The sequence below is a fragment of the Rhamphochromis longiceps genome, linkage group LG3 (genome assembly GCF_057381845.1).
Source record: "Rhamphochromis longiceps isolate RC_006_pf linkage group LG3, R_longiceps_female_GT1.1, whole genome shotgun sequence".
NCBI lineage: Eukaryota > Metazoa > Chordata > Actinopteri > Cichliformes > Cichlidae > Rhamphochromis > Rhamphochromis longiceps.
In genome coordinates, this window is record NC_140559.1 from 57,169,046 (window position 1) to 57,191,714 (window position 22,669).

Sequence of the window (22,669 nt, forward strand, 5' to 3'; positions counted from 1 at the left end):
TGTGACACCACCCACCAACTCAATGGAGACTTGAGTTTACCTGCATATATCTTGTTAACTCTGTCAGCTGGTTAACACCTGCTGCTGCTTATTTAGCAAACACATTAACATAGGCAGTAGACAGCTGCCCATGTTAACTGGTGATTGTCACAGTGTAACTTGCGCAGCTGCCTTCTCAATATGATGCAACATCAGGGTGTTGTTTTGTATAAAGTCATCAAATGTGCCCTCGATGGCCGATCGTGGCTCAAGAGTTGGGAGTTCGCCTTGTAATCGGAAGGTTGCTGGTTCGAGCCCCAGCTTGGACAGTCTCGGTCGTTGTGTCCTTGGGCAAGACACTTCACCCGTTGCCTACTGATTGTGGTCAGAGGGCCCGGTGGCACCAGTGTCAGTCAGCCTCGCCTCTGTCAGTGCGCCCCAGGGTGGCTGTAGCTTCAATGTAGCTTGCCATCACCAGTGTCTGAATGGGTGGATGACTGAGTGTGTAAAGTGCTTTGGGGTCCTTAGGGACTAGGAAAGCGCTATACAAATACAGGCCGTTTACCATTCCTCATTTGATTGAAAACGAATAGATTTTAAAAGGTGGTATCAGTGTATGTGTGCATTTTTTATCTCCAGTATGCTGTAAGTAAGTGCTGTTTATTCCAGGAAATAACCTGTATATGTTGTGATAGTTCAACTTATTATCTTTCCCAACATGAAACGTGTAATCAGAGGTTTAGAGCACATGGAAATGATCATTGTCTTAAAATAGAGGTCTAGTGCCTACCACTGTGTCTGAGGTTAATGAGAATAAAGACTTCACTGAGTAAAACAAAGAAACAATATAATATATAGGAACGTTTTAAAATACTGTTTTGATCAAAAAGAAACATATTTAATCAAGTGTTTTGATCCAACTTGTACCTCAGTAATCTAGTTCCAAAGGCACCTTTCTTACACCACTGATCTGCTTGAATGAGTCACTTCCTCTCCTATAGGCTATATGACATTATTATGTCAGCCTCTTAAGATGATGATTTAGGAAACATGGCTGTATTAACTGAGATAGTCACAGCTTGACATTGGCAGGTTCCTACTTAGTACAGGCTAACATGTGGTTTGAAATAAGCAAATGTGCTTCACTCTTTCTTCACGTAAGTTCAGCTGCTGGATTTTTTAAGTGTATGTGGATTGTAACTGTAATGTCTTTCATTTAAAATGAACAGATGCATTTTAAAGGAAGAAGTGGTGCGTGTTATTGCGATTAGAAGTGTAGCAGTATGTAAATGCAAACATGCTAAAAAATTATGAAGGAGCCAGGACAGTTTGATTCCCAACCAGCTGTTGAGAAAACATTCAGTTTTCTCAACCTGTTTTTTTTTTTTTTGTCTTTGCAGTTTTGGGGGATTCTTTAGTAACCTTATGTCAGTGTCTGCCCTGACATCTCATTTATAAAGGACACCCTGTGGTTCTTTCACAGTATTAAAGTAACTTCAGCAGTATCAGTGTGGGTTTTGAGACTTAGACCAATTGCCTCTCATTGCTCATTTTATGTTTTTTGCTCACATTATTTTTGATGAATAATTTCAAAATGAATATATTAATAATGTGAAAATGAGAGAGGTTGCATTTACAGACTTTGGATATAATATTCCCAGAATATCATTAAAAAAACCTTTTATAAAAGTTAAAAAGGATTTGATACATGGTGTCATACCTGGGGAATATCACACTTTCCCATATTCAAGATAATATTTGTGAAATCATTCTCCTGATTTGGAGTGCTTTAAAAAATATTGCGTTCTTTGCATAATAAACGTTTTTTAAAAATGGCCCCTCAAACAAATGGTGGGATGGTAGAAAAATGCTCCTATCAACATCCATTAAAGTATTTTTTTCCTCAGAAAACTAATGTCATTCATGACCTGAAATTTTTCATAATAACTGTTAAAATGTGTCTTTCCCAAGGCACTTTTTTCATTTAAATTTGACGGTCAAGTGAAAAGTGTTTATTTTTATTTTTTTTGTAGATAGAATGACCCATTTGCACAAGTTTGCACAAGTCCGGTTTAAAAGACATCAAATCAAAGCATCCTTGAGCTTTAATGGGCTTTTAACAGCTGACCAAAGTGATAACAATAACAAACAACAATATCCTAGCTTTTGTTTTGATATCCAATGAATATTTGAAACATCCTTTGCCCAGGCTCTTGGTTTTGGGATTTTGCCATGAACTCTAATTGATTTAAATCAGGTTGAATGGATATAAACGATCATAAAAACCAGCATCCTGTTTGTACTTTATAAAACAGCACAAGCAATTAGTTTCAAATGTGAGTTTAGAGTGCATTTGGAGTTAATTTAAAAGCCGCAGCAACATTTTCACTGCCTTGAACCCCATGACTTAGCTGTGTTGGCTCATCGGTAATGTCATGACTAGACAAGCAATGTCTTGAATAAAAAATGCCCAGCGGTGCCAAATTAAAAGGTCAGTCATCCCTAGATATACACTTTCCTTTCTGAACTCAGAAACATATTACTCAGGTGTGTGTTTGTGCTGCTGTGTAGTGTGTCTTGGTATGAGGAAATAAAAGGAAGCATTCCTGCATCGTTGGATCTTGGTAGGGCACACAATCTTGTTTAGAAGGAGAGGATGTCTCAGAGTGGAGACTCCTTCTGCACAGCTGCTGCCTATTGGTATGTGAAGGCCTCATAATTGCATTAGTGCCAGGACTTATTTTGGAGCTATGCTGACTTCCAAAACAAAAATGTTCACTCATGATTTATGAAAAGAGGTCAGGAAGAACTGCATGTGAAAGTGGATAGACTTTTTTATGACAGAGATGTATGCATTATGGAAAAAAAAGTGTAGAACTACTTACTTCACTTTCTTAGTCTTGAACAAGGCTTGCCCTGCCTTTGAACCATGTGCAGTATGTGTATGAATGTAATGACTGGCTACTAGTTTTACTTCAGTGCTCTGTAATGCTTCTTTAATAATAAGGCCCTGTTTATATTTAAAGGACAGCGTGTCACCACTTCCACAGTGAAGCTTAAAAAGCTCTCTATTTTCAAATGTCCATGTGCATGAAAGACAGAAACAGGTTGTGTCTGAGTTTTTAAATGCCGAATGAGCACAGACCTTGGAGCAGGGGGAGAGGGAACAATCATGCTCAGGCATGGTACAAGGCAGCTGTGTTTAGTGTGCGTTCAATCAGTTCAATTCAATGTAATTTTATTCACTTTTATTTATATAGCAACGAATCGCAATAGCAATTGCCTCAAGGCATAAACAGACATGCAAACACTAAAGCTTTGTGTTAGCATATTCTGCACATGCATGCAAAAAAGATAATGATTTTGCAGTAGCCAACCTCGACAAATGGATCTGAAATTGTGTGTGTTTACAGCAAAGTACACAAATAAAAATAAATGGTAAATGGCCTGTATTTGTATAGCGCTTTACTAGTCCCTAAGGACCCCAAAGCGCTTTACACATCCAGTCACCCACCCATTCACATACTGGTGATGGCAAGCTACATTGTAGCCACAGCCACCCTGGGGCGCACTGACAGAGGCGAGGCTGCCGGACACTGGCGCCACCAGTAGGCAACGGGTGAAGTGTCTTGCCCAAGGACACAACGACCGAGACTGTCAGAGCCGGGGCTCGAACTGGCAACCTTCTGATTACAAGGCGAACTCCCAACTCTTGAGCCACAATATACACACTGTAGTTTTAATGCTGGTGTTTAACCTCATCCATTAGATCGTGCTAACGTACGGCTGTTTTCCTAGTATTTTCTCACACCCACCCTTGGTGACTGGTTTGATTTTTTCCTTAATTTCTCTCATTTAAGTTACTAGTACATTAGCTGCCAGGTATACCTCTCTTCCTAAATGCTCTCACTTTCAAGGTCTAACAGTCAAGCTGGTACACAAACCCATACATAAACACACAGAGCACAGCGATTGCCCACAGGTGCTGGCTACAGCTGAAAATTCTGGGGCATAATCATTTATTTCAATCGGCCTTCTGTCAGTTTAGCATATTTTAGCATAGCCACCTGAGGATTGAAGAAAAATGTATGCAGATTTTCCATTACTCAGAGATATCAGCTAAACAGCACTTTGCCTCCCTTGATCAACTGTGTCTTCCGCATTACATCATTCTGAGATAATGCACCACAGCTCATCCATCAAATTCCCTTACGTTTCTTTTCAGCATTTTCAGCCCTTCTAGACATCTCCTCTGTGTGTCAGTAAATCGGTGCATTTGCATGTCTCTGCTTTCACCGGATGCCTTTTTTTTGCATAACAACCTAGCGTCAGATCACACCAAATATGCTTAAGATACATTTCTCCCTCGCACAATGTGGCTGCTGTAATACGTTCACTTGTAATGGCCTACAATCGGTTTGGTAGACTGTGGTTTGAAAAGGCGTTACTGTGGAGGATGTCAGCATGTATAATGAGGATTAAATCATAGATGGGTCGGGAGCCTTTCTTACTACAGTGTTGAGGCGCTGCTGTGGTTTGGATTTTTGTGCACACACTTGCACAATGAGGAGGCCAAGCATTTCAGGCCCCACGGCACAGCAGATAATGCATGTGTAAGATGTCATTGTGCATAATTTAGCGTGAAGAAATCATTTTGTTGGTCATGTGCTTAGCTGGGTGGATTGGATGGATGAGATTGTTATCAAGTGAGGGTTCACTCATATGGAATGGATCTGCATGAGTGGGCTAATGAGACCTGTACTTAAGATAAGAAAAGAGATACTTGTTTGTTACTTTTTTACTTGCAGTTGAACATTATTATTATTGTTATTTTATTGCAAGTGATTGATAGAGGGTCAGAACATGTGGTATAAATAATGTCCTGTATCTATGATCATTCTGTGGTGATCAGGATGGATAGTTTTTTCGGTGACCTGCTGTCCACCACAGCTTCATGAGTGTCTAGTTTGCAGCCAATCACAGAGCCAGCCTACCTAATCAGTATATAGTCAGTCATTATTTTGCTAAAACTACACCAAATGATAAATTTTACATCAATTTATGGATTGTTTTAAAACAATAACTATTTGTTGTTTTTTAATGACAAATAATGGACTATCATTAACTGTTATTTCACACAAACTATTAACCCTCTACAACATTTCTAATGACAAAAAATGTATTTAGCTCTGAAAACAAATGACAATTTTGGACCCTTTGGTTGGTTCAGACAGAAGGAAGGAGGAAGAGAGGACAGGAAATGGACAGGAAGACAGAAAAACTGGCGAGAGAGGAGATTGGAACTCATAGTAAAATAAAGTCGAAATGTACTGGGGTGTCTGTGATTTCCACAAATGTATTCTGTGTTCACAAGTCCTGGCGGAGAGATGGGCATAGAAAATTGCTATCATTTGACATTCAAATAATATTCAAATAAAAAAGCCTGTGCTTTTCAGACCCTCTGGCTTTTTCTCAGCTGCTGGCCTTTCCATTTTTCCTGTCCCCTTCTTCTGGCTTTTCTGACTGTTGTGTCTATCCTGCCCCACTGAGCAAGACTTTAACAATGTGTTATGTGAGGACTGATGATCCAAAGCGGTACTTTGAGTCTTACAGACTGTGTTGTGGAGTGATGAATTCAGTAGTGTCCACTACTGGATACACAGCAGTATCTTTTTTCATATTCTTTTTTTCCATCTTAATTCAATTCACTCTGAATTTCTCCCACAAATGTTAGATGATATTTCCAGTCTACCTAAATGCAACTGAATAAAAGAAAATAAATTGCTCATAAACATCTGTGTCATTTGTAATGGAGTGTTAATAAAGGTCAGGTGTGGTGCTGTCATTCCACAGTGACTCAGTTTAATGCACGTTCCTCCGTTTTTTTCAAGAAATGAATTGCACAGCAGTATAATTTAAAAAAAAGGGGTAAAAATAAACTATGGAAGCAATTAGTCTAGGCTGTCACCCATCGTTTGGTGCTGTTTGGTTTGGCAATTGACTGATCTGTTTATATGATCTGAAGCAAGTCATTATGGCTGGCTGCCACTTGGGCAACATGTTCCTTTCTATGTGGCATCGCTGAAGACCTGCATCAAATCACTAATGGCTAAAAACAGAGGCCAGTCCCCACTCTCCTCAAGACTTGTTTTGGAAGGCACATTAGAATCCAATAAGTCCTATTTATGTCCTTGGCGTGCACCCTTACCCAGCTAATTTGGATGTGACTGTCGAATGTTTTAACAGTCACAATAATGGATTGTGCACTGTGAATAAAAAACTTTCCACCAGCAACAACAACCCCACAAATGGGGTACTCTCTATTTTAGCAGAATCAAGTCCCAATTTTCCAAATCCAGAGACTTGTCAGATCAGTGCCAGGGAAGCTGATCTAGAATTACATGTTGACCCAGCAACTACAACGCTGCGCCACTGGCACTCTGTTCTCTTCACAGATGAGAGCAGGTTCACATTGAGCACATGTGACAGATGCCATTGCTTCTCCAGACTCTTTCATTTCTGTCACAGTGGCAGACCTGCCAGTTCTGGTGTTCTGGTGTTCCCCAGACTGCGCGGTACTGGTCTATGAGCAGAGGTCCCTGTAAAAGATGTCTGATTGTAATACCCTCCTCAAGGAAACAGTGCCTGACAGTTTGGTTTGAAACATGCATGTAAATAGCTAACTGAAGGTAATTTTGTAAGGCACTGGCAGTGCACCTTCTCACACAAATCTGAGCTTAGAATGAAAACCATCTGCACTTCTTTAAGTTTCTTGAAGATGTTTCACCTCTAATAAGCTTCTTCAGTTCTTGGACGAAATGGTGAAGAGTCCCAGGTATTTAAGCCCTAGTGGGAGTTGTCCCTTAAGAGGGTCTTTGACCCACTATTGATCATGTGCCTTATGACAAGAGCCAAGATGTGAAAAAGGGTGTGGGTCATTATCGGCAGAGGTTGTGAGACCTTATCATTTGGCCTACTGAGATGATCTGAAAGAAGATATGAGTGGGTGTTAAGGTGCCTGGGAAGGAATCTCAAAATTAGATTGTAGGTTCAAGGATGGTCGTACACAGTGGACATACATGGCTTCTTTCACTCTTCTTTCAAACCAGTTTTTTCTGTACAAAATGTGAACATTGCCATCCTCAAAGATTGACCTTTGTCCTTTACATGCAGATGTACAGCTGAGTCTTGTCCCGTCGAGATGACTCTTCTATGTTGTTTATGAAGTGGCTGTTTGGTTTCTCCAATCTAGAGGTCTGAGCATTCCTTGCTGCTTTGCACAGAATACCCTATGTTGTTTAGTTTGTGTTTGGGAGTTGTCTCCTTGGGATGAACCAGTTTTTGTCTGAGATGCGGCTGGGTCTGAAGTACGCTGGGATTTTGTGCTTGGAGAAGAATCTCCCGAGTTTCTCTGGTAAACCTGTTACATAAGGGATGACAGTGTTCTGCTTGTCATTCTATTTCTCCCTAGTTGGTGTCTGACCTTTACGGTGTATCGTTGCTGATTTGCAGAAGCCCAAATGGGATAACCACATGTTTTAAGACCTTTCTTTCCCTCCTGGCTTGGAGGGAACATTTTCCCCGGTGCTGCAGGGTCCTGATTACTTGACCCTGCAGATTTAAACCCAGTGGGACTCTCCACCATTTGACCCTTAGAACTGAAGAAGCTTCTTGGATGAGAGGTGAAACGTCTTCAAGCAACTCAAAGAAGTCCAGACGCTTTTCTTTCCAAGCTCCTTAGACTAAGATGACCTGGATGACTGAGAACCTTCACAGCCATACGTCCTGATTACTCTAAGTTTGTGTTGTAGGTACTGGTCTCCAGAAATGGTAAACTATTTTGCTTTGTATCCTCACCGGCGAACTTTATATTTCTGTCCACTGAGTTGATGAACTCAGTGGACAGAAACTGAGATGTGAACAGTGAAGAGTTCTGCTTCTTGGATTTTGATTGTGACCCCGGTATCATCTGATCAGGAGTTAAGCTGGTTCTGTTTTCTAAGAAGCTGTCTGACAGTCTCTACGGCCTCAGTTGTAGGTATGCAAGTGAAGAGTGAGATCACAACATTTTGATTTCATTTGGACCCTGGGGTTGGTTTCTGAAACTTGTTGGTGAAGTCAGTGAAGTTTTTGATGTGATGGGGGTTACTAGAGTAATGATTTCTGAAAAAGACAGAGCTATACACTGTCCTCAGGTGTTAAACAATCATGAACATTGATAAAATGTCCACTGCCCCCTCTCCTAGACATCTCCATATCTCCACAGGCATGACATCTGGACCAACCACCTGATTCTTCCTGATTCACTAGCTATGGTCCATCAGTCATCTTATTTCTTTCATCCAACAGCTTCTCCGAGTACTATTTCAGTCTTTTCCGCATACTCTTATTTCATTCTCTATCCTTAATCATCCTGACCTGCTGCACATCCTTTCCAGCTTGATCTCTGCAGAAGGTGTTGGTTACAGAATCAGAATCAGAATCAGAAAGGGTTTTATTGTCAAATGTTGAGCGGGTTTACAACATTAGGAAATTGCTGCGGTGCTTCAGTGCAAACATACTGTTATAAATTAAGCTTAAATAGACATGAAAATAAAAATGAGAATAAGAATTAAAAGTGCTAAGTAGATAGATAGATATATACATGATATATACATGAGTGCAGGTGGTGATCAGTGCCAAACATGGAATGATGCAGTGAACACAGCGTAGGGTCATGTGTTAGTGGTGGGAACAGTCATACGGTTATTGTTCATGTGTTCAACAGCAGAGGGGAAGAAACTGTTCTTATGGCGAGAGGTTCTGGTGCGAATGGACCGGAGCCTCCTGCCTGAGGGGAGCAGGTCAAACAGACTGTGTCCAGGGTGTACACCAAACACCTTCTTCGCTCACCGCTTGAGCTCTCTCTCTCTCACTCTCGCACACACTACTTGAGCATGCGTGTGTGTTTACTGTTGGAGTGATCACACTTCACACTTATTTGGTAATTCAATGGTATTGGTACTGACTAGCAAATTTCTGTACTGTCATCCTTTCCTTAAGCTGTTCAGGATTCTCCAAGAATTCACAATATATGAATGAAACTGTAATACTCTTAAATCAGCTGTTGGTTGTTCATGCACTATTTTCTTGAACATGACTCGGAAGATACAATTAGAGGAGGATTTTACAAACAGCAGCTATGGTAAAAGGAGTAGAAAAATGACTTAGATCGCCAGATCTACACAATGCTTGACACAAAGCCTGAATTTGAGTGGCAGTGCAGTTTTAATCACCCCTCATCAGCATGATCATCTAGGTAAACAGTGCACTGGGAGTAGATAATTAATCATCACTCCCTCATTCTCAATTAGCCAACTATTGGAGAAGTGGTAGGGAATATTCCAATCACCAAGCTGCTATAAAACAGGCATGTTGATGACACATCATAGTTAAAGGCTTCCACCATCCTAGGATCTAATAGGTAACATCTTGTTAGCAGTCCCTCTGTGAATAGTTCAGATAGGCTGAGGGCTGAAATGCAAAGAGAGGGGAAAGACAAGAAGAGATATCAGGAGAGATGGAATATTTTCTCTGCATAAATGCAACTGGTCTTTCTGAATTGTGTGAGTGATTGTGCACTCAATTTGGTTTTCATTTAAATGTACAAAAGGATAAATCAATGAGGTATGAAGTCAGCGATTAAGTGAGGGGACTGCATCAGCATTTTTTAGAGTGGGAAAAGTGGCACCACTCCCTAAAATCAATCAGTCAATGAATCGATCAGTCAGTGGTGCTATACCCGAGCCATTTCCCTTAGGCAGTCTTTCAATCAGTCTAATGAACTGTTTGTGTTTGTGCTGAGTTTATGTATGGCTGGTCAGAATGGTTCATAGTGATGTCATTTGACATGTTCAGAAAGTTTGGTCTGAGTGGTAGATATACAGCATGAAGTCACAATAAAAGTTTTATTTAATGAGAAACAATATTTCAATGTAAAGAAAAAGACTGAAGGAGAAAGAAATAGGCCTGTGCTGGCATGAATCAGCTGTCAGATTAGTGGAGGGAGAGTGATAGTGAGCCAGGATGAGATGGCTGAACTTTTCACTGCCTATCCTCTAGTTCCCTTTGGTGGCACCACGGCCAGTTTTTCAAAAGGCACTAGCTGTCACTCTGCTTGAACTTGGACATCACCGCTCTCCCGCTGTCTGTTCTTAGTGCCAATCCCTTGCGATGACGGTTAGCAGTTAGCTGGCAACAGCACAACAAAAGATGACGGCATGGTCTTCACCAGCTCAGTTACCTCAGGAACCTTTCTGCTTTATGCTTGACCTTCCCGTGGGATCCCTCAAGAAACTCTGGCACTTCGAGTGTAGCAGTCAGTGTAGGAAGCATTCTCCTTATATCACTATTGGTTTTACTTAGCTTACTTTTTTTTTTAATTTGAGCCATCTAATATGCAGGAAGTAACTCAGTAAAACATTAGCAAATATTTTTTTAGTGGTTCATTTTAGAGCAAGACATGATTTTATTAATACAGCATTTTATATAAACTTATATTAACAGTCCAAAGCTTCAAAATCAAATTAACCAAAAATAAGTATAGAGCCTGGTAAACTGGCTCTATATAAATAATGGCTAATAAATGAAAATTTAAAAAGTGTTATTGGCATGAAGTTCAAAATTACCACATTTTGTCTCTTTAAATATGTGATCTGTTTTCACTAGTCTATTGTGTATCAAATATAGGTTCATGAGAGCTGCAGTGAATTCCACTTTATACACCACGTCAACTTCTTTGGCATCAGGGTTGTCTTTCAGGGCAGTTTAGTGTTTGTGCATCAGTGTAACAGATTTAGAACAGGGACACTGTTGCTGGAGTTAAACTGTACGAAGTAAAAATGCTTTTTTTTAAAAACTGTATCTGTTTGCACAGTCTGCTGTTGCATTTTTGTTGCACTATCGCTTTTTTAAAATCATCCAAATAAGATACAACTCTTTCAAATACTGAGGCCTCCACTTTGTGTGTGTGTGTGTGTGTGTGTGTCTCTGTTGGAAAGGCACTCAATCCCACCCTTGTGGATGTCAGTGGGGAATAATAACCTAAAACTGTTCTCAGTGGGTTCCATAGCAAGCTCAGCCTGATCCAATGTGATCATTAACAGGAAAAAAATCATAATTTAAATAAGACAATAATTTACGAATATCAACATCATGTCACTTACCTAACTTCTTTATTTACAAAATTAATGGAAAAAGTGCCAAACAAAAAAGACCTTGTTACATGGTAATGATGTTTTAAGAAAACTGCACTGTCAGTACCTGTAATTAAAAGATTTTATAATATCCCAGACAGCTGGTCTTGTCAAACTCTAAGCAGCAGCATTGCACATGGAGATGAGAGAAAGTTGCATTTGAGATTAATTAATGGAAGGATTTCGCAAGGGAATGAAGTTACTATGTTGTCAGAATTAATTGTCTGCCATGCGGCAAATACGAATGACGAATGTCTCTGTTTATCAGAGTTTTTTTTTTTTTTTAATTTGTTAAAACTAAGATTTTGTATTTCATCTACAACTTCCTTTATTTTCATTTAGAATGCAATAAAAACAGGAAAACAAATGCACTCTCAAGGTCTGATTCATAATTCGTAAGTTTTGGTGCAGGTGCTATAAATGTATTGTTCAGCCACAAGGCATTTCTCATGGCCTTGCCTGGAGCTGGCCCTAATTAGAACACTATAAGAGGACTCCCCCTCTTACTGACATCATCTTTAGCCCCCCCCCCCCAAAAAAAAAAAATAATTAAAAGGTCTGAATAGCAAAAACAAATACTGAACACAATATTAAATGATACTGTAGAATACTCACTTATTTACTCATTTGTTTCAGCCATTGGAAATCGTTCAGTCATTTGCTTGAAAAAGTAAAAGGACTGCAGAGAGGAACGTATTTAAAAGACCCCTATTTAATGATTCTGATCTCCAAAATTATGATTGCATTCTGATCTTGATTAGTTAAGCCTAGCTGGAGGCACGTTTAAAAAAAATTGATTGATGGAACGGCAATCTTTTTTCTTAATGTCTAGCAAGAGGTTTGCTTGAATGTTGATTTAAAATATTGCGATTCTGCACACCTCAAGTAAAGCAACAAACCCTTAGTAGCATAATGTTGTTATCTGCAATATGCAAACTCGTTCAAAGCTTTTACAAACTTGAATGATTTGAAGAAAACTAAAATGAAATGAAAAGAGAGCGTTATCTTCCAATACTCTGCACATCATCACCGCACAGATGCCAGTGATGAGTGTCTGTATTTCATATGCCTGTGGAATCCCTGAAAAGGCAATTTAAGTTAATCATTCATGCTTTTATAGTGTGTGTGTGTGTGTGTGTGTGTGTGTGTGTGTGTGTGTGTGTGTGTGTGTGTTCAGGAAAACTGGTATTTCTTGTTAATTTGTAACAAATTTACAATCCAGCATATTGTGCATGTCTCTTGTAAAAAGAGATACTTAAGGCCACCAGTGGCTTTTCAGTGTTTCAGCAGTTGACATCATACTGAAAGCACAGATTAGTCTTCTGGAGAGAAACCACTGTAGTTGATATTAAACCCTCAAAACACTGTAGTGTATTTATATGAGCTGTCTGCCTTTTTCACCTCCTAGCTAACAGTGCTAGCAGTTACTCAAACAAACCATCCTTGTTCTTTTTTTCCTATCGTTTTTGCCCTCTTCCTTTTAACCTTGAAGCTTTGTGTTAGGGTTTTTTTTGTCTATTTGGAAGGCTGACAGCCTGAGCTGTTGTTGTCAGAGACTTTGGTCTCAAATACCAGTCCAAGGTTTCATTCAATCAGTCATTCTCCCTGTGTCTCAGCATGCTCTGTATCGATGTTGGTTTGGAACCCTTCTCCCACAGTGAGCCATTGAAGTTGATGTAACCTAAGAGCAGAATAAGCAGTTATCCTGCTGCAGATTGATGGCAGAGAAAGACACACGTGCACATAGCACACAAACACACAAACAATCTGCAGGCCTGCTATTGATCCTATCATCTTATTGCTGTCAATGTAGTGCAAAAAGGTTGTGGAACAACACTTTGCTAGATGGGTCAATCAAACAGGCCCGACTGGGTTAAACAGCACCACGTAAAACTGCTGTAAGTAATACTCCAGGTGTTGGGATGATAGTATCTTGTCACGTCAGCGCTGACATGTCCTCTTTTCCTTTGTATGAATTGACGGATATGGAGTAATATACTCTCCATATTTTACCTCTTGCACTAGCTTTTGTGTAGCCTTAAAATGTTGCTCTTTTTTCACTTTTTTGTTGTTAGTGTTGTAAGATAAGGAAAGTTGGGAGGTGTGTTGATATAGCTTGCCTCCCTAGTCACAATGCGCATAATGTTTTGAGTAATCTGAATTATGGTACCCAGAGTTTTCATTCATTTTTTTCTCCTACAGAAAAGCGTGATCACAAGGCAGTGGCAAGAAAATAAGTTTTCTTTTTTTTATTAGATTATTGACTTTGCTGCATGTTACAACTTGAACCATATAAAGTGTGAAAATATAAATTATTCTGTTTCTTTTGTTAAGGTAAGGCTTTCAATTCAACAAATAACGTTTCCCCCTGAATATAGCATAAACACTTGGTGAGAGATACAGATAGCACCACTGTGGGAAGTCATAAAAGGGCCAGTGGTTCATTACCAGGCTAATGGATGTAGAGGAAAACCCTTTAACCTAGTTAGAGAAGGGCTTTGTCTTATGAGCTTTGCTCGCTCTCTGCTAACTAAACCTCCTCTAGAGATGTGGGCGGCGCTCTAAAGATTTCTCTATCAACATGCGTTTCTCTTCGTTTATTCCTAGGTTTCACTTGGAAGTATCCAGTTACAGTTTTGTACAAAAGAATAAAATTATTGCATGTATTTTTTTTTATATAAAAAGAGTCTGAAATGACCACAATTCTTCCCCTAAGAAAAAAACCTCCCAGATGCTGCACACTTGTCAGTAAGAGTAGACTGTACACAGGGCTGTTTAAAGTGCACCGATCTGAGAATATTTCACACTGAATCACACGGCGAATGGTTCAAGACAAATGCATGTATTATTACACCCTTAGCACTCATTGCACAAACATATTTGAGCTTACGCTTGCATAAACTTAATTTGGCATCAGTTACTGTGCGTGTAATGGATCCTTCTCAGGTTCCCCCCAGTGTACACATGTACATGAGTGGGAACAGTGCTGAGGGGAGAAGGGGTATGACACAGAAAGGGAGAGTGAAAGCTGCAGATGGAGAGAAAGATAAGAACTTGTAAGTACACCTCTTTCTATTATCCAGCTGAAGGAGTCATTGTTATCACTTTTTCATCTGCTCAATTGGGGCAAGGCAGTGTTTCAACCTGCGATGTGCGCGCATGTCTGTTTGTGTTGGGATTTTAAATGTGCATAATTATTTGGGAGGCCCGGTGGCATTTTCATTGTATCACTTTGATGCTGTACCCACAGCAGGCAGGTGATTAGAATAGCACTGTGATTCTTCTGGGGCAGAAGAGTTTGTAATAGCTTTGATCACAATATCTGGATGTTTATTTTAGGAGGGATGTGTCAGAGAATGGCTTAATTCTGCTTTCCTCTTGCAGACAACAGTACTCAGTCCAAAGCTGAACTGGTTTCCTTGCTGTCTTTTTCAGTATGTTTCCTCCACTCGCTTAATTCCTCTCTTCTGTTTAGTCATTTGATTTTCATCCAGAGACTGCTAGTAGGGATCATCTGAGGACATTACCCATGCAGACAGAGTAATAGGACTCCTGGATTGGGCCCCGTTTCCCTCCACTAGGGGATCTTGGGCCAGGCGCTCATGTTACAAAATTGACATCATCTTTATTGCCCCCACCTCGTACACTCGTGTTTTATCCACCCATTAATTCTTCTCCAAAAAGGAGAGATTTACATGAACATATGAAAAGCTTTAGAAGTGCCATGACTGGATTTTTTTAAGGTGAATATTTGAAAAAATATAATAAAAGTACATTTGTTGTATTATGAATGAATTTACTTGCAATTTATACAAAGTTATGTGTCACCTTATCCACTGAATTACTGAAAAGTCTACTCGACAGTCTTTTTAGAGTAACTTGTTTGTTATTTAATAAAAGAAAGTGTTGTCAAAATTGTCAAAATATTGTCAGCAACGTTGGCAAGTGGTAATTGTTCCACCAGGAAAGGATATGTAGAACAAATCTCTGTTAAAATTCGGAAGCACCATTTAATTAGACTCCAGACATAATCAAACATTAGTAGCTAATTAGCAGCCAAGTTCTGTCAATAGCTACTGCAGCAAGATCACAACAAGTCATTTGAACATGGTTTACTGATGCCAGTGTTAAAAATATTTCTGTACACTCTTTGTTTGTTTTAATTTGTTCATACTGAGACATGTACGCCCTGTGTCAGATTGCCAGCCTGGGGTGTGCCCTATAGTAGCTGGGATAGGGTTCTTTTGCTAGTTATCAATATAGAAATTCACATTAACTACTAAGATTTGATTTGGCAACCAACTGAGTTAAGTCTACCTACTGCAAAGAGATGCGTCATAGACAAGTTGCACACACTGGTGCAGACCGATATATATATAATAAATGCCAGTAATTTGCAAACTTTAGCCAATCTGTCTGAGAACGACTGCAGTCAATAGGAAACAAACTGTGATTGTTGGGTAACAGGCGACCTGTGCAGATACCCTGCAATCAAAAGTGGCTGTCCAGGCATTGAGGATATTGCATGATCAACGTCAGACAGTCGCCATAACTACATTTTTAAAGCTAATTATTTTTTTTATAGCTCCAAAGTGGTTGCATTGGTATTTTTCCTCCAGTGTGACTGAGCCATTATACAGACCTGTAAAAACGTATGTGCATCCAACAGAAGTGGTTGCTTTAGCCTTTTAAAATGACACATAAAATTCACAGCATAAATAATTTATTCTAAATAAATTATGCATCTAATTAGACATTAGATGCATGTAAAATTTAAGTACACACATGGTTTTACGGCACTTTTTAACAGCAAGAACTAAAATGAGTGTTCTAGGTGTAAGTTTGAGCCAATAAAAAGCATACCCCGACACCTAAGATATGACATGTTATACCTGTCACATTTAAAATTTTGTCATCTAGGGTCGGCTGTTTTTGTTCCCGTTTTCTTGTTGAAGATAGCGGTGTCATCCTGCCATAATCAGAAGATAGAAATGTTTTAGAATAAATGCAATACAAGAAATCTGCACCACAAAAATGAACTCCTGTCACTGTCTGTGTCAAAGTGCATGTAAAATCAAAAAGGGACAGCACAAATTTGACCTGGATGGGAGGAGTGCCGGCTCATAAAATAAAAAATTATATAAAATAGCAGGGACCGAGTAAATTTATTAATGTGATGTTAGGTTTATAAATAATTCCAAAACAATTTATCATTGACATGAACCAGGTGTGTGAGTTGGCAATGAGTTATGGCCAAAAATGGCAGTTAATTGCGTTCATCCCCAGAAAAGTATTAACAGCACAGGAGCAAAATATAGCTATGAATCCTGGAAAAATGTATGCTCAAAGATTACAAAGGCAAATGCTTTGTGGGGGGTGGGGGGGATAAAACTTTTGAATTATTCATAGTTCTTCATTGGCATCACATTTTACCTTTCCACTATCATATTCAGTGGAGTGTGACAAATGATTTAAGCTCATGAAACACACTGTAGGGGGAGAGAGTAGCAAAAACTAAACAAAACAAACAAACACACACTCACAACGGACAGTTGAAATCCTAGGGGGGCAAAAAGCAGCTCCAGCTGTCTGTGTAGTTGATGCTCTTCTCCTTGTCCTTTTTTTTTTTTTTTGCTTATTTAGTTGAAAGTTGAAAGTTGAAAGATGTTTTTCACAGGGAGGAAGAGATTATGGTAATACATTTGTTTTATGTTGTCTCTAGGAACCTTTAAAATCAAAAATGTAGCTTAAACTGCAGCTGACATTAACAGTGACAGACTCGGGGCTGCTCGAGGCTTGTGGTTGTTGAAAAAAAAGGGGGGAAAAAAGCTCTTTTCACTTAAAAACCCCCCACATACACTCACTGGTCCTCGTTTTGTTTCACAGAAAAGTAAAATTCCACATCTCAGATCAATAGAAGTGTGTGTAAAGTGAATGTAAGGAGTGTATGTTGATAGCGAGTGTATACCTCTCTATGAAAGACCCTTATGACAGTATCTCCATAGTAACACGATTAAGATCATTTGAAGTAAAGAGGACTGGTGGTGAGGACTTCTTCAGTTATTATTATTCTTTTTTACTTTGGGACAGTTTTTGCTCTTTCAGCCATTTACCAAAGCAGACATGTAAATTAAGGCTTTAAGTACATGTTCTAGGGGTGTTACAAAACAGCCCTAGTTTATTACTTAATTATTTGTTGAGAATCATTTGCAGGCTATGACTATTAATTTGTGGAACCCCTGGCCACAAAAGAAGGCTCTTTTGGGATGTTGTGCCAGGCCTTTACTCCAACTGTGAGCTTTTGTTTGTTCTTGGCTCTTTGTGCTTTTAGTTTTCAGCAAGTGACGTTCTGGTTGATTACATCCTGAGATCAGATGACTGACGTAGCCAATGATTTGGAATTTTTCTGATTTTAAAGTGTCCCGGATTAGTTTGATTGTATGTTTTGGGTTGTTGTCCATCTTCTTCGCGAAATGCTGTCGAAACAACCTTACTGACTGAATCTGAAAGCACAACTCTATGAACTTCAGAGCTGTAAACAGTAAACTGTGTCAATATTTTGCATCGAGATGTACCTGTAATTACACACAGGTGCATATAACTTACAGCCCTTAACGCCTGAGGGCAAAAACAAGAGATTGCTCTTAGACATCTTCAGTAGACCTAACTGCAACATGGACGATATGAAAGGATGAAAGGCATAAAAAGAAGGTGAGGCAATTGTTAAGACTCCTTAAAAATTGATTATTCACCTGCCAAAATAAAAGTTCTTCATTCCACTTGAAGTAATACATCAAATGTCTGCTGGAAAAGCACCTGTGTCAATTTTTAATGGTTGCCCCTTTTCCTGTGACTGTGCCAAATGAGTCATCGTCTCAAAGTCAAAAGTTTAAATTTTACTTACAGTCACCTATTTAACCAGCTGAAATGACTGAGAAGCTGGGTGTGGATGCGATTTCTCAGATGCTTTTTTAAGAACTGCACTAAAGGGGTGTGGACAAATCCTTGACAGTGGTGCTGGATTCTATGCCTCGAAGATGACGATTGTCCTTTTTATGTATTTATTTATTTATTTATATTGCACAAAGTGAAATATGCATAGTGTTTCCTGAGATCCCTGAGTGCCTTTTCCTGTTTGAGAACTGGAAGTTCATTGCGCCTTTTTTTTTTTTTTTTTTTGGTGCAAGATCTAACTGCCATTTCTTCTCCTGGAGTGTACTTATACATGCATGGAAGCATTAGCTGCCGTAGCTGCACTCGTCTTGCCACAGCCTGTTGTGCTCTCATAAGTCTTAACTACGAACTTGCTTTAAATGTCCACGTGCGCAGTACGTAAAAGACACTAGGCAATTTTGTCTTTAATATCTTTCAGTGTTTTGTGGAAATTTGCCCTACAATTTAACTTATATACACTGTTGGGCAAGTCTTGACAGAAAAAAATGGCTTTTTTGCTTTTACAGCTTGAGCTCTAGTGCAATGGATTCAAAATCCTGTGGTGAGCTGTCATCTGTTTTGTTTTTTCAGTCTCAATATGACAAAGGAAAGGACTATGTGATAATTCATTAAGAAATGAAGGGTGCGTTCTTTATTTTTATTGGTAATATCAAGTGGTTTTGACAACACAATGTAATAGAACATGGGAATTATTTTTAACACATGATTCATTGCTTGTATTTTTTAATCACATGATAAATGTGGAATCCTCAAAACCAGATCCCATCATCTGATCATATCTGGATACTTGCGAGACTTGCGAGATCTTGCCAGGCAAACTTTGATTTATTAGTTTGGTACACGGGGTGCGAGTTGTTCTACCTAAGTGTTGGATAATTGTCTCAGTCCTTATGAGGAATGAAATTGTGTGCTTTGGGGAAAGTAGCCCACTGTTTTTTGTTCAGAAGAACATTGGATGGTGCGTCCTCTGTCTTTAAAATGAGGTGCAGGTCCAAGCATGTCCTGTGTTTTCTGGGTGGTTCAGCTGCAGAAATTCTAGTACCATTTACCTGAGTAGCTTCCCTTCCATCAGACTGGGAGGTTTTGTCTTTTACATTAATTGCCACTTGTTAGAAATATAATTCACTGCATAGATCACCTGCAAAAATATAGTATAGTAGAATTCTTGCGCTGTGCTGAACTGAGACAAGATCACAAATTAGTGAAATAATGTGAATAAAATAATTTAAAAAGCATTTAACGTGTATATTTCTCAGCCATCTAATATAATCTAACCCTATACTGACACTGGGAGGCAGAGCTTGTTGTTCTTGTTGTCTATGAAGATAGTTATTTATGACTTTGCCTTTATTTCATGCTTTTAAGACGAGTTTCCATTCCCATAGTTGTTCCCAATGTTTGCTATTTTATCCATTCTGTTGATGAAATGAGAAAATAGAAAAGTGAATTTGACCTTTACAGAGCACTGGAATAATTAAACGTGAAACTCCTTCGAGTTCAGAAAAGCAGAGATTCTGTAGCTCAGCCCGGGTGTCAGTTTCAGAGAAGACTGTGAGGGAGGTCTTTGACTTACATATTTGGGGTTCTAAAGTCGCTGCTACTTAAATCTCAATACCTCAGGCCAACCTGATTAGGCCACCTCTGTCTTGTTTCCTTCCACTTCCTTTTATTAGCTAATAGGCTTAGCTCTCTCAAGGGGCCTCAGACATATTAGATCAGCACACCAACCTGTTCTCTGTCCATCTCTGCCTCATTTTCTGTTCTCACTCTCTTCTCCCTCTCTTTCTTTCTTTCTTTTGGTTTTTTCTCTCTGTTTTTGTGCCTCTTTGACTGTTTCATGTGTGTGTGGTGTGTGAAAAACAGATAAATACAAAGCTTCTGTTTCAGACTATGTCTTTCTAAAATGTTAGGGAAATTTAGTGCATTTTCCTTTTGTTTAGATTTCACCAAACGTCCCAACTTTTTGGGGAAACAATGTTGTATTCATTGCACTTGAAGTGAGTAAATTATTCATGTTCTGTCTTTATTCCATTTGTGGACCTGGTTGGTCTCTTTTCCCCCATGGGGTAGAAACACACTTGAAATGGCCGGCAAATTTTACTACTGCTTTGCTGATGCTTGTTGTGGACTCATAAAAACAGACATCATCCTCGGCTAATCACTTGCAATATAAACACATTTCCACTGGGACTGACCATCATCTGCAAAATGAAGCTTATCATTTAGATTTTCATGTGTGCCAAGTCTCAGGCTGACAAATCCAATTATGAGGACTGCTTTGACAGTGTCAGAGTGCATCTACCTCGAACTAACTGTAAAATTAAAGAGATAAAATATGTTCAGATTCTGAACCCTGAGCCTCTTGACAGAGTTGCTATGAAAGAAAAAAATTCTGTCTATATGGTTGCTTTTTTAACATCAAAGTCATGGCTGTGTTCTATTTATTTTACCCTGGCTCATTTACAGCTTCCTTTCAAAGAAATACTGAGAGAAGGGCACAACTGCCTGGCATTGTAATACCTCTGATCCAGTAACTGCTGTTGTACACTCATTAAATTAGAATATATTCAACCGACTAGCATTTTTGGTGCTGGCTATCAGTGATAGCAATGTTTAAACCTCCATTCAAGTCTCATACACGCATAATTTCAATCCTACAATTAAAAAGCAAATACTGAAACAATAAAAAAATAATAATAATGCAGTTTAATATTCAGTTACAGCTCTACTTGTTTCATATTACTGTCTCAATTCTGCTAAGATAGTTATTATTTTAAAAACTGGACAAAACAAAAGGTTTCCTGGAAAACTCTCAATCCAATAAAGATCAAGATAAAGATCTAAAGACCAATAAAAATGAAAGATGATAGATAGGCAGATGGTTTGCTTTGAATAAAAAAATGGATTGAATTTGGACTGATAGGAATAACATAACAATAGAGAAGCTTAAAATACTCTCTTTTTGTTGCCCTTTTTGGTTTTAATGAAGATTTTTATTTCCCAAGCAAAAAAAAAGGAAAAGAAAAAACCAAATTGCCCAAACTCCAGGGCTGTGTCACACGTCCTGTGACTGTATCAAATCATAATTCAACTAGTTTAAGTATGTCAGGTAAATCACCAAGATTCCTACATTGAATAAGAAATGCAAAGGAGGAGGTGGTCCTAGCCAATAACATGGACATTCTCGCTTTTATCTGCCAGGCATCAACCTTGTTTTGTGTTAGTGAAATTTGTTGAAAAAGTCAGTTATCTTTTTGTTTTTCTTTACAGTCAAGCTTTAGCTGGTTTTTGGCTAACTGTCCTCAATTTCCTATATAATTTCGTTAAAGCTGCATACCCAATTACTGCACATCTGAAATGGAAACAAGAACGAGAAAGAAAAAGAAAATATATTTCCCAAGAGTTGAAAAAGAAATCCCATACAAGCTCATATATACAAATAATATCTAAGGTATTTTGCCTAAATTTATAGGTCTATGGGAAGGAATACAAGATCATTTGAGGTTTATGTGATTACATTGCATTTTGTTGGTTGCCAGTGGTGACTACTTCAAATATCCAACAGAGTATTAAAGCAATAATATAAAAAGCAACAACATGAAAATTAAACTCCTTTCCTGATAGCAGTATCTGCTGCTTCTCAACTATTAATCTATTTTGTAGACTTCATTGTGTTTTTGAATGGTTTTGTAGGATATAAATGTTTACTGTCTGCCAGCAGTCAGAATCGTGTTCACCAGGGGGGGGAATCTAGGTTTAAAGATTTAGGGGTGCTCAGCTCCCAGTCAGAATGTCATGCATACATTGCCTTGCAATTAATATTAAAGGAATGTGCTACTTCTAGTTAACTCTATTCACGTTTGTAAGCATCATTTCAGTTGGGTACATATTATAATGTTACCTTCAAAATCAATTTCGATAGTTGGATGAACTATTGCAGTGTTTAAAATGAATTCAGAATAATTAATCCCAGATTTTAATATAATACACCATTTGTAGGGTGGATACTTATAATTATCAAATCTGAGGCAAAGGCTAAATCGTGTTAACCAGATTTTTTTTCCAAATAAGTTAAATAACAATTTGTGATGAGAAAGAATAAACATACACAACACTGTTTCAGTCTCTAAGCCACATAGTGGAAGTCCACCAAATCATCAAGCACTTAAAGTAGCATTTTTCAATAAAGAAAGTGAAAACTCATCCTGACACCTAGACGAGAAGCAAACTGGTACGAGAGCTGTCAAATGCTACTGTTCCTATTAATAAATATGTTCTTTCGAACATCCACTAATATTTTCAACCGTGCTAAAGCACACAAAGCTTTCATTAAATGCATGTAAAATTATCCATCCATCCTCGTTCGCTTATCCTTATCAGGGTCGCGGGGATGATGGAGCCTATCCCAGCTTCCATAGGATGAGAGGTGGGATACACCCTGGACAGGCTGCCAGACTGTCATGGGTCTAACACAGAGAAACAACCATTCCCACTCACATTCA

At 38.7% G+C, this 22,669-nt stretch overlaps 1 long non-coding RNA gene across 2 annotated transcripts in view; it reads right to left on the reverse strand.

Annotated features, from left to right (window-relative positions):
* Nucleotides 1–22,669, reverse strand: part of LOC146675427 (uncharacterized) — a 387,382-nt gene that overhangs the window by 363,502 nt on the left and 1,211 nt on the right. The gene's annotated exons all lie outside the window — the stretch shown is intronic.